The sequence below is a fragment of the Eurosta solidaginis genome, chromosome 1 (genome assembly GCF_040869045.1).
Source record: "Eurosta solidaginis isolate ZX-2024a chromosome 1, ASM4086904v1, whole genome shotgun sequence".
Lineage (NCBI taxonomy): Eukaryota > Metazoa > Arthropoda > Insecta > Diptera > Tephritidae > Eurosta > Eurosta solidaginis.
In genome coordinates this window covers 344,182,279-344,192,470 of record NC_090319.1, presented here as the reverse complement: position 1 = coordinate 344,192,470, position 10,192 = coordinate 344,182,279, and the positions used below count along the sequence as shown (strand labels likewise).

The 10,192-nt window shown below is 32.0% G+C and overlaps 1 long non-coding RNA gene across 1 annotated transcript; it reads left to right on the top strand.

Moving 5' to 3' along the window:
* Positions 1-3,679: 3,679 nt before the first annotated feature.
* Positions 3,680-10,192, top strand: LOC137237987 (uncharacterized). The gene is made up of 2 exons (XR_010949076.1): positions 3,680-6,995; positions 9,937-10,192. It is a non-coding gene; the product is annotated as an uncharacterized lncRNA (long non-coding RNA).

Below are 10,192 nucleotides of genomic sequence, written 5' to 3'. Positions count from 1 at the left end.
GTTAATCAGCTCAGTTAGATAAAACTTGAAAACTGCAACTAATATGACAAACGTAGATTTAAATTGAAAGAGTTGAGGTGTTTAAATCAATATCCTATAAAAAGCCATGAAAAGCGTCGAACCCTGTGTGTAGACCCTATAAATTAAACGTCGAATTGTGTTAATTAGCTGAGTTAGATAAAACTACAAAACTATAAGTAATATGAAAAGCGTAAATAGTTAGCTTAACGTAAAATTGAAAGAGTTGAGGTGTTCAAATAAATATCCTAAAAAACCACGATAAGCGTCGAATCCTGAGAGTGGACCCTATAAATTAAACGTCGAATTATGTTAATTAGCTTAGTTTGATAAAACCAGGAAACTATAATATGAAAAGTTAAAATATTAGCTTAAAGTAAAATTGAAAGAGTTGAGGTGTAAAAAACCACGATAATCGTCGAACCCTGAGAGTGGGCCCTATAAATTAAATATCTAATTATGTTAACCAGCTTAGTTAGATAAAAGCAGAAAACTATAAGTAATATGAAAAGTGTAAATAGTTAGCTTAAAGTAAAATTGTAAGAGTTGAGGTGTTCAAATAAATATCCTAAAAAACCACGATAAGCGTCGAACCCTGGGAGTGGACCCTATAAATTAAACGTCGAATTATGTTAATTAACTTAGTTAGATACAACCAGAATACTATAAGTAATATGAAAAGCGTAAATAGTTAGCTTAAAGTAAAATTGATAGAGTTGAGGTGTTCAAATAAATATCCTAAAAAATCACGATAAGCGTCGAACCCTGAGAGTGGACCCTATAAATTAGACGTCGAATTATGTTAATTAGCTTAGATAGATAAAACCAGAAAACTATAAGTAATATGAAAAGCGTAAATAGTTAGCTTAAAGTAAAATTGTAAGAGTTGAGGTGTTCAAATAAATATCCTAAAAAACCACGATAAGCGTCGAACCCTGGGAGTGGACCCTATAAATTAAACGTCGAATTATGTTAATTAACTTAGTTGGATACAACCAGAATACTATAAGTAATATGAAAAGCGTAAATAGTTAGCTTAAAGTAAAATTGATAGAGTTGAGGTGTTCAAATAAATATCCTAAAAAATCACGATAAGCGTCGAACCCTGAGAGTGGACCCTATAAATTAAACGTCGAATTATGTTGATTAGCTTAGTTAGATGAAACCATAAAACTATGAGTAATATGAAAAGCGAAAATAGTTAGCTTAAGGTAAAATTGAAAAAGTTGCGGTGTTCAAATAAATATCCTAAAAACCCACGATAAGCGTCGAACCCTGAGAGTGGACCCTATAAATTAAACGTCGAATGCACTGTTCAACATTAATTCCTTCCGACTTCATAGCATCTCGTAGCCGTGCTTGAAGTTCGATCTTATTGCTGGTTGTTCTCAACCCACGGTTCTCCAGCTCCTTTTTCAGTTGCTGGATCCTTAATTCACTTAACTTTGCGTGTCCTTGTTTTCCTCTGGAATTTATTCAACAATTCCTCTTCTGGCACCGATTGTAACGAATTTCAGGGAACTCCGCTTATTTTCAAACTTGTGCTTACGTTCGTATCGCTAAACTGTAGAATAAAACACTCCCATATTCTGTATTACAAAATGACCTTTATTAGACTGCTTTGAAAGTACAGCACAATTAAACTTCACTTCGCAACTGATAGCGTGTTGAAAACAAACTGATTCTCAAGCCTCAGCCCGTGCTGCTTTTATACTCTTCGGTTTCCTCGTTCGCATACTTCGAGGCGTTTCTTCTTCTAGAATTTATTACATAGTTACCAGCTATAAAATTACTAGCTATAAACTACATATGCCATATGCTCGTGTATATGTGAATAATACTTCTACCGATGATTGCATACTTTTATGAGTATCTCTCCGCTGCGTGCATGTACATGTGTGTATATATAATGATTGATTTGTTCATGTAAATACAAGTAACGGCTTAGTATCGGCTTAGAGATGATAGTATCCCTTAGTGGTGGTAATATTCGTCACAATATTTTAGGTCTATAATGTGTTTATATATATGTTCTCAAATAAATAGTATTTTTTTTTTTTTTTCAAAAATAGGTCGGTAGCTTTATTTAAAGTAAAAACAATAATAATATCTTTGTATTATTTAAGTTCTTTTATTATGGATAAAGCGTAACAATGTCACAAAATTTAGGATACAAAGATTTAAATAACGTGATTCGTTTGAAATAAGTAAACGGCGAAACTTAAAGACACATCCCCAACTTTGAACTTTAAACCATCTTGAATGAGTTTAATGATTTTAGGGTATAAGAAAATTCATTTGAATATGAAGAGGGTGAACGCTTTAGAGTAAATCCAGAATTATTTTGAGTTGTATACCTCGAGACGATGAACACTGAAATAAATTCAAAAATGATGACGGAATAATTGCGCTTTCGGATAAAAAAATATTTGCTTCGTTTAGTTACATGAAAAACTTCGAAGCCTCAAAACATATAAAACCTATAATAAACAGTTGAAGTATTTAAAAAATTTACAACAAATAAAAAATTCCATACACCTTGAGTTCTAGCCCAAGATTAGTTATTTGAAACCACATTAATGTTTAGTTAGCTATGTATGTATTTTTTGTATGTACATATGTATATATTTTATATTAATGTATGTATATATAGAAATATATATAATTTTGTACATATGTATGTATGTCAATATATATTTATGCATGTATTTTAATTATAGTTATCTTTATTAAGCATAGTTCTATGCCCTTAGTTGTAAAGAGGGCGAAGAGGAGAAAGTGTTGGCTTACTTCATCTGCAACTGCCCGGCGCTAAAAGGCGCAAAGCAGCGCTTGCCCGGAGCTCCCTTTCTGGATATTCTTATTGAGATCGTGGAGTATGACACAATGGACTTAGTAGCCATTATAAGGTCCTCAAAATGCCTCGAAAAGGAAAAGCTATGGTGTATTCGTGGTATCACAAAAGTCATAATGTAAGTGGCCTAAGCGTGCCCTCAGGCAGCCGCTTCAACCTAACCTAACATAACATTTTTACCTTCGATAAAACATAAAACTGATACTTCACATAATCTTATTAATATTAGTTAAATGTGTACATATGTATATGCTAAGTCTTTAATATTTATTTAGCTATTTATAAAAGATACATACTGCATCTTTGCAAATACATACATATGTACTTTTATCTATTTTCAATATATATGAGACGGTCTATGAAAAGGTGGCTTATGACTCAAAAAAGAAATTGCGATAAACAGCTATTAACAGCTATTTGTTTTGCGGGAAACAGCTGTAAACAGCTGTTTTTTTTTTTTGAGTCATAAGCCACCTTTTCATAGACTGGGTCACATATATGAATAACACTATTTTGTATATTGTATTCATAAACTTATTTATTGTATGCTTATTTATTGTAAAATTATTTTATTGGTAAATTTAATAGCCTTGTTTAATATAATTTGATGATTTTGATTGAGCTTTAGGCCAGATTATTGAATAAAACTTCTTTTTTAGTAGTATTCAAAATATATTTATTTTTCGATATTTCGACTTCAATCTGAAGTCATCATCAAGAATCTACGAAAAGAAAACAATTAACATTTTTAAACATACATTTCCGTAGCAAGTCGTATTTTTGCTACGGAAATGTATGTTTAAAAATGTTAATTGTTTTCTTTTCGTAGATTCTTGATGATGACTTCAGATTGAAGTCGAAATATCGAAAAATAAATATATTTTGAATACTACTAAAAAAGAAGTTTTATTCAATAATCTGGCCTAAAGCTCAATCAAAATCATCAAAGTAAAATTATTTATATTTAGAGTTCTTAATCTATAAATGCTTATATTGATACTTAATATTTTCAATACCTGAAACAATTCAAAAAAATTCCCTAATATGCAAAATATAACAATAACAAATGAAAGCCATATACCATATACACATACGTATACGTTCATTGAAATCCTTATGCACCTCCATATTTAATATGAATAACAAAAACCAAAACAATTAAAGTTAGAAGATAGAACGAAAAAGTGAGACAGTGTTCTGTGATGTAAAATAACTTGCAAACCAAGGAACAGTACCAAGCAAATGCTGTAGAACCCATACGAACAAAAACCTATATATTGCATAGTACATAATAAGAATATTTATAAAATGCGATTGAACGAGGTAAAAAATATAAAGGTGCTAAAAATTTACTTAGAAACAATGAAAAAATAAAGAAAATGCAAGCTAGATGGTGATAGAACTCTATAGAACAACGAAGAACAAACAGTTATATAACACAACAAGAAAAAAAACTAAAACTCTCAAGATCCCAAGAGAACGGGAGATAAAATTAAAGAGAATGAGAGAACGAAATATAGTTAAAGAAGTAAATGTTATGTTGTGAAGAAACGCAGCCTTAAACATCATGAATAAATAAAACAAAATAAATGATTACCAGTGGCTGTGGGATTTATGAAAAAACAGTGCGTAAGAAGAACATGGAGGAATGGAAATACCTATCGTTATAAATTGGTTACGAAAGAAACTTAAAAACTTGCAATTAGCAGATGAAATTTTTATTTGCAACAAACACCTTAAATAATATTGATATAATTTCTCCATTATGAGTTCTGGCGCTACAGCCAACTAGCTATTTTTAGAAGAAATAAGGTTCTAAGACATTTTGCAATAAAAAATAAATTTTGTCGTCGAAAAGATTAGAGCCATGCAAGGATATTAGTGCTGATAAAAAAAATTAAAAAAAAAGGAGAATAAGCTTCACAAAACTTCGAGCATGCTCATTTTAGTGGCGATAACTGTATGTATGTATAGGCATATAACAATACTACGTAAAGCGACTAAGAAACTCACTGTCTACACAAAAATTATTACACTGAAGAAGGAATTACTAAAACTGATTCTGCATAATTCAATACATAAATATTACACTTTCTAAAATACACGTATATAAAAATAAAATTAATTAAACACTATTAGTAAGGGTCGTAGGCTAGTTAGACCTAATTATGTTTGGTGCAAATAAACGCTTTATTTCACCTTCTTGCCCAACGTTTCGCTGAATATTCCAGCATCATCAGGGGCTACACTATTTATTTTTCATAAAAGATAACAAACATTATTGTATATGTATAAACATTCATAACATTTAACATGTAGAACAACCAATTTGACTTACAATAACAATAAACAGTATGAAAACTTAAAGATTAATCATCCGTACCACCTTGCGTGGTAGTTTTGTCAATACTAAAATTATTACTTAAACATAACATGTATGCAGCGCCTATGCAGTCGTAGTCTTCTTTTTTGTTGATCGTCTTTTCTCTATTTCTCAATATGTGCAAGCTTTCCAATCTGTATCTGGTCAATTCTCTTTTTTCCTTGTCAATAATTTTGGTGCTGTTAAAATCAGCTGTATGGCCACTGCTTATTATGTGTTGGGAGAGCGCGGTGCTTGGCTTTTGTTTTTTCACGTCTGCTTTGTGTTCGGCTATTCGTATACCAAGCTCTCGTTTTGTAGTTCCGATATAAATCTTATCACAGTTTTCGTTCTCTTTTCCATTGCATTCTATTTTGTATATCACATTGTTTTGTTGTAGCTTGTCTATTGGATCTTTTGTTCTTGTGTAAATTTTGGATAGTGTGTTGTTGGATTTGTAGGCTAAGGTTTATTGTTATTATTGTTATTGTTATTATTGTTATTGTAAGTCAAATTGGTTGTTCTACATGTTAAATGTTATGAATGTTTATACATATACAATAATGTTTGTTATCTTTTATGAAAAATAAATAGTGTAGCCCCTGATGATGCTGGAATATTCAGCGAAACGTTGGGCAAGAAGGTGAAATAAAGCGTTTATTTGCACCAAACATAATTAGGTCTAACTAGCCTACGACCCTTACTAATATTTAATTAAAACTGACCGCAAAAACAACAAAATTAATTAAACACGTTTTAATTAAAAAAAATACACAACCCTACAAAACATAAATTAATATATAATAAAATCAGAAACTATATACAGAAAAAATCCGAATATTAATTGCACAATAAATTTCACATTTAACGTAAAATATACTATGAATAACAAAAAATGTCATATACCATCCACAATCCAATCTTTTCCCACGTACATTGTTCCTGCAAAAGCACTCCCAGCATTTTCCATTTCACAAAAGAGTTTTATAACTTTTCTCACAATATCTCATCAACTTCATATTCAAAACATCATTTTCTCACACTCATTAACATTATTAACTTTTTTTTTTGTTTTGGAGCAAATCTAAACAAGCCCTTCTTCCAATTATCGAAATACTCTCCTGTGCTTCGTATAATAACTCTAATTCTTAAGCTCCTTCATATTGCATTTCATTTCACTAAGAACTCCAAAATTAAGATTCCTCCTTGTTTAATTTATTTCACATAAATTCAGCATTTTGTTTTAATTCGTTTTCTGAATCTTAATAAAAAAATAAGAAACATTTTCTTAAATGGGCTTGTATTTATTATTTTATAAATAATAATTTTCGGGGTGAGGTTCTCTCCTAGTTTTGAAAAAATAAACTAACCAAAAATTTCTGTGGTATCCCCAACACCACAAAAATGAACCTCACCCAACAAAATCAATAAACAAAGAGATCAAAAACTTACGAACAATATGGTAAAAATCTACGATAAAACGTCAAGTGCCAAGCCCCAGATGCTGCAATCAAGATGGTTCTGAGGTTATTACGGATATCAAATTGGCGATGAGCACCATGTTACCAATAAGTTGGAGTAGAAAAGGCGTTAGAGTCATCACGCACATGAAATCAGCTAACGAGTTTCCGAATACCCGAGGGTGGATGGCATTAGATAAACAATTTGAAGAAAACAAGTCACCAAACACTATTTTTGGAATACCTGGACACTAAAACTATTGTGCGAATCGAAGTACCATGAACAACCGGCTGAATTTAGGTAAGATTTCTCAACTTTATTTGAAATATATTATTCTAAGGCCCGCTTGCAGAACTTTTTAACTCAGAATTATTTTTAATACATGTCAAATTGGTATGAGTTGTATTTTTTTAGACCAAGGGGATTGTTGAATTTATTTATTTGTAAGAGCTTTTTGGTCGTTCAATTTAAAGCAAAAACATTAGTTTTTCTTTTTTTCTCCGACGCGTTTCGACACGTTATTGCGTCTTCTTCAGGGAGACTATGTATTTATTTTGACAAGAAAACATAATTAGAAAATATTTTTCTAAATTATAGTACATACATAGTTGTACATACATACCATAACATAAATTGTAGACTGCAAATTAACTAGACATTTTTACAAAAATATATACATTTAACATAAACAAAATTTTTTATATTTAAAAACCGTCTACACTCTATCCAAGCTGTTCGTTAATTGTTGGTTATAACACATTTGTATGCGCAGCTGATATTATCTACATCCTCTTTGTAGTTCATTGCATTATTTATCCGCTGTTGGATTCGAAGCCCTTCCAACGTTAATCTTTTCTTTATTTTGCTTTCCACATCTATTATTCGTGTATTGTCGAAATCAGCTGAGTGATCGAATTTGTTGATGTGCTGCGCCAAGGCTGTCGTCATCTTTCTATTTTTTGCGTCTGCTTTATGTTCGCCTATTCTCACTCCCAAAGCTCGCTTCGTTGTTCCTATATATATTTTATTGCAGGGTTCGCCTTCTTTGCCATTACATTCAATTTCATAAATAACGTTGTGTTGTTGTTCCTTTTTTGTTCTGTCTTTAGTTTTTTTAAATATTGTATTAAGTGTTTGATGTGGTCGATGAGCAAAAGCTATAGTGTTGTTGGGTATGTATGTGCCTAACGTTTTCATGTCTGTTAGTCCTGGTACATATGCTATGCCGGTAACTATTTTCTTTTGGTTATCTGCTTTTGTGTTCTGATTTGAATGTTTGCTATTGTTCATTTTTGTTGTGATCCATTTTTGTATTAGGGTGCTCGGAAATCCGTTTTTGTATAAAAAGTTCTTGATTTTAACATTGTTTTCTTTTCTGAACTCCTGGTCGCTGAGATCATACATTTTTTCAATCAGGTTCAACGCAGTGTTTCTTTTTTGAGTCCAGGGATGATTCGAGTTAAAATTAATCATCCTGGACGAGGCTACAGACTTGGCATACCAGTTTGTTTTTATGCCATTGTTGAATCTGTGGAGTTGAATATCCAAAAACGCCAACTTTTTATTTTCTTCTTCTTCACAAGTAAATTTGATTTTTGTATGTTGTTTATTGAGGGTTTTCAATATCATTTCTACGTCCGTTTTCTTAATTATAGGAAATGTGTCGTCTACATATTTCTTTATGTATTTTATATAGATTCCTTTTGATCTTAATTCAGCTATACTATCGTCTAGTATTTTGTCTAAGACAATGTCCGCTACAGTCGGGGATAGAGGATTCCCCATTGGCATTCCAAATATTTGTTGGTATATTATTTCGTCGCTAACAAAGTTGTTGTTGTCTCTCAAACAAATGAGTATGAGTTTTATCAGTTCATGTGAGGCTAAATCTGGATTAAAACTTACCGTTCTGCAAGTGGGACTAATAGTTAATAATTTAAGTATTCGTTTATGGTAACAGTGGTGCCATAATGACATAGGGTGCGGAAATTACATATAGTTTGTATACAAGTGTATACCGTTAGTTCCAAACTAACCGGCGGGATCATTTCTGCGGTTTAATGTGTCTCTCTAGTAGATCTCACACGTTGCCAGATCACTACACTGTATTTCAGGCGGAAATTGTTGCCGTAAAGAATGCAGCAGAAATTCTTGAGAAAGCGTTCTTGAGCTCCAGTCGCGTTAGTATATATGTATATTGATAGTCGGGCGGCGAACAAAGCAATAATATCTAATAATACATCATTTAGAAGTGTCCTGGAATACATAGAAGAATTGTAGAGATTTCGCTCAGGCCGGAACATACATCTATACTGGGTTCCGAGGCATAAAGGTAAAAGTCACAAAAAGGGCAATGAAATGTCAAAGGAGGGTGCACCACACGTTGAGTCGACGGTAGACGTGCCAATCCATTTGGGAGAAATCAAAAGAAGACAGGAGCTGCACATCATCCATCAAGCAGAAAAGGCGTGGACAGAAGAGCGAGGCAGCAAAATTTTTTAAAACCATGTGCAAATCCTAAAGAATCACAAGGTTGCTCATATCTCTAAAGAGAAAAGGCTTAAGGCTCACGATGGGCATACCAAATGGACAATGCCTTCTGGCATTACATGCTTAAAAGTTAGGCCTCGTCAATAACTGCAGATGTAGAAAATGCGATATACAGGAAAAAAATGATTGACCACTTCCTGCTCGCCAACTCAAGGCTTCAGCTGCTAGTTGCGGCAGAGCTGCCAGATTAGCCAGATCTCTTGGTAGCAAGTAAACTAGGTCCCAGAAAGATATCACTATAAGGACCACGCCCACTTTTATATAAAAGATTTTTAAAAGGGTCGTGGACGTATAAAATAAGCTATATCTTTGCAAAAGAGAGCTTTAAGTCAATGGTATTTCATTTCCCAAGTGGATTTATAACAATAAATAGGAAAAACTTAAAATTAAAAAAATAGGCGTGGCACCGCCCCTTTTATGACTAAGCAATTTTCTATGTTTCGTGAGCCATAACTCGCAGAAAAATGTGTTCAGAATAGAACCATATGTATATGTATTATTGCGCAGCCTTGTAGCACTATTAAGCAAACAAAACAAACAACAACAGCGTTTCAAATGTACAGCTGGGTATGTAATGTTAGGTTTCACCCGAACTTAGACTTCCTTATTTGTTTCTAACACTAAGCACTTAAAAATATGCATATGTCATAACTGAAAACTATACAAGATTTCTCAATATTTTTTTTTATAGATTTCCAACAACATGCATAAAATATGGTACTAGGCAGCAAGAATGCGGAATACTTACCCGGATTTGAAAAATATCACTTTCGTCCTACACCAACTAATCTGTTAAAACATTGAAATTTTTGTTATTGTAGCCATATTTATCATAATATATTATATTATATATTTATCATAATATCAAATTAGATAGTCATAAGTGTTGTTTTACATTTCTTTAAATTAATAAAGCATTAATAAATTTGAAAATTTATTTACTTAAA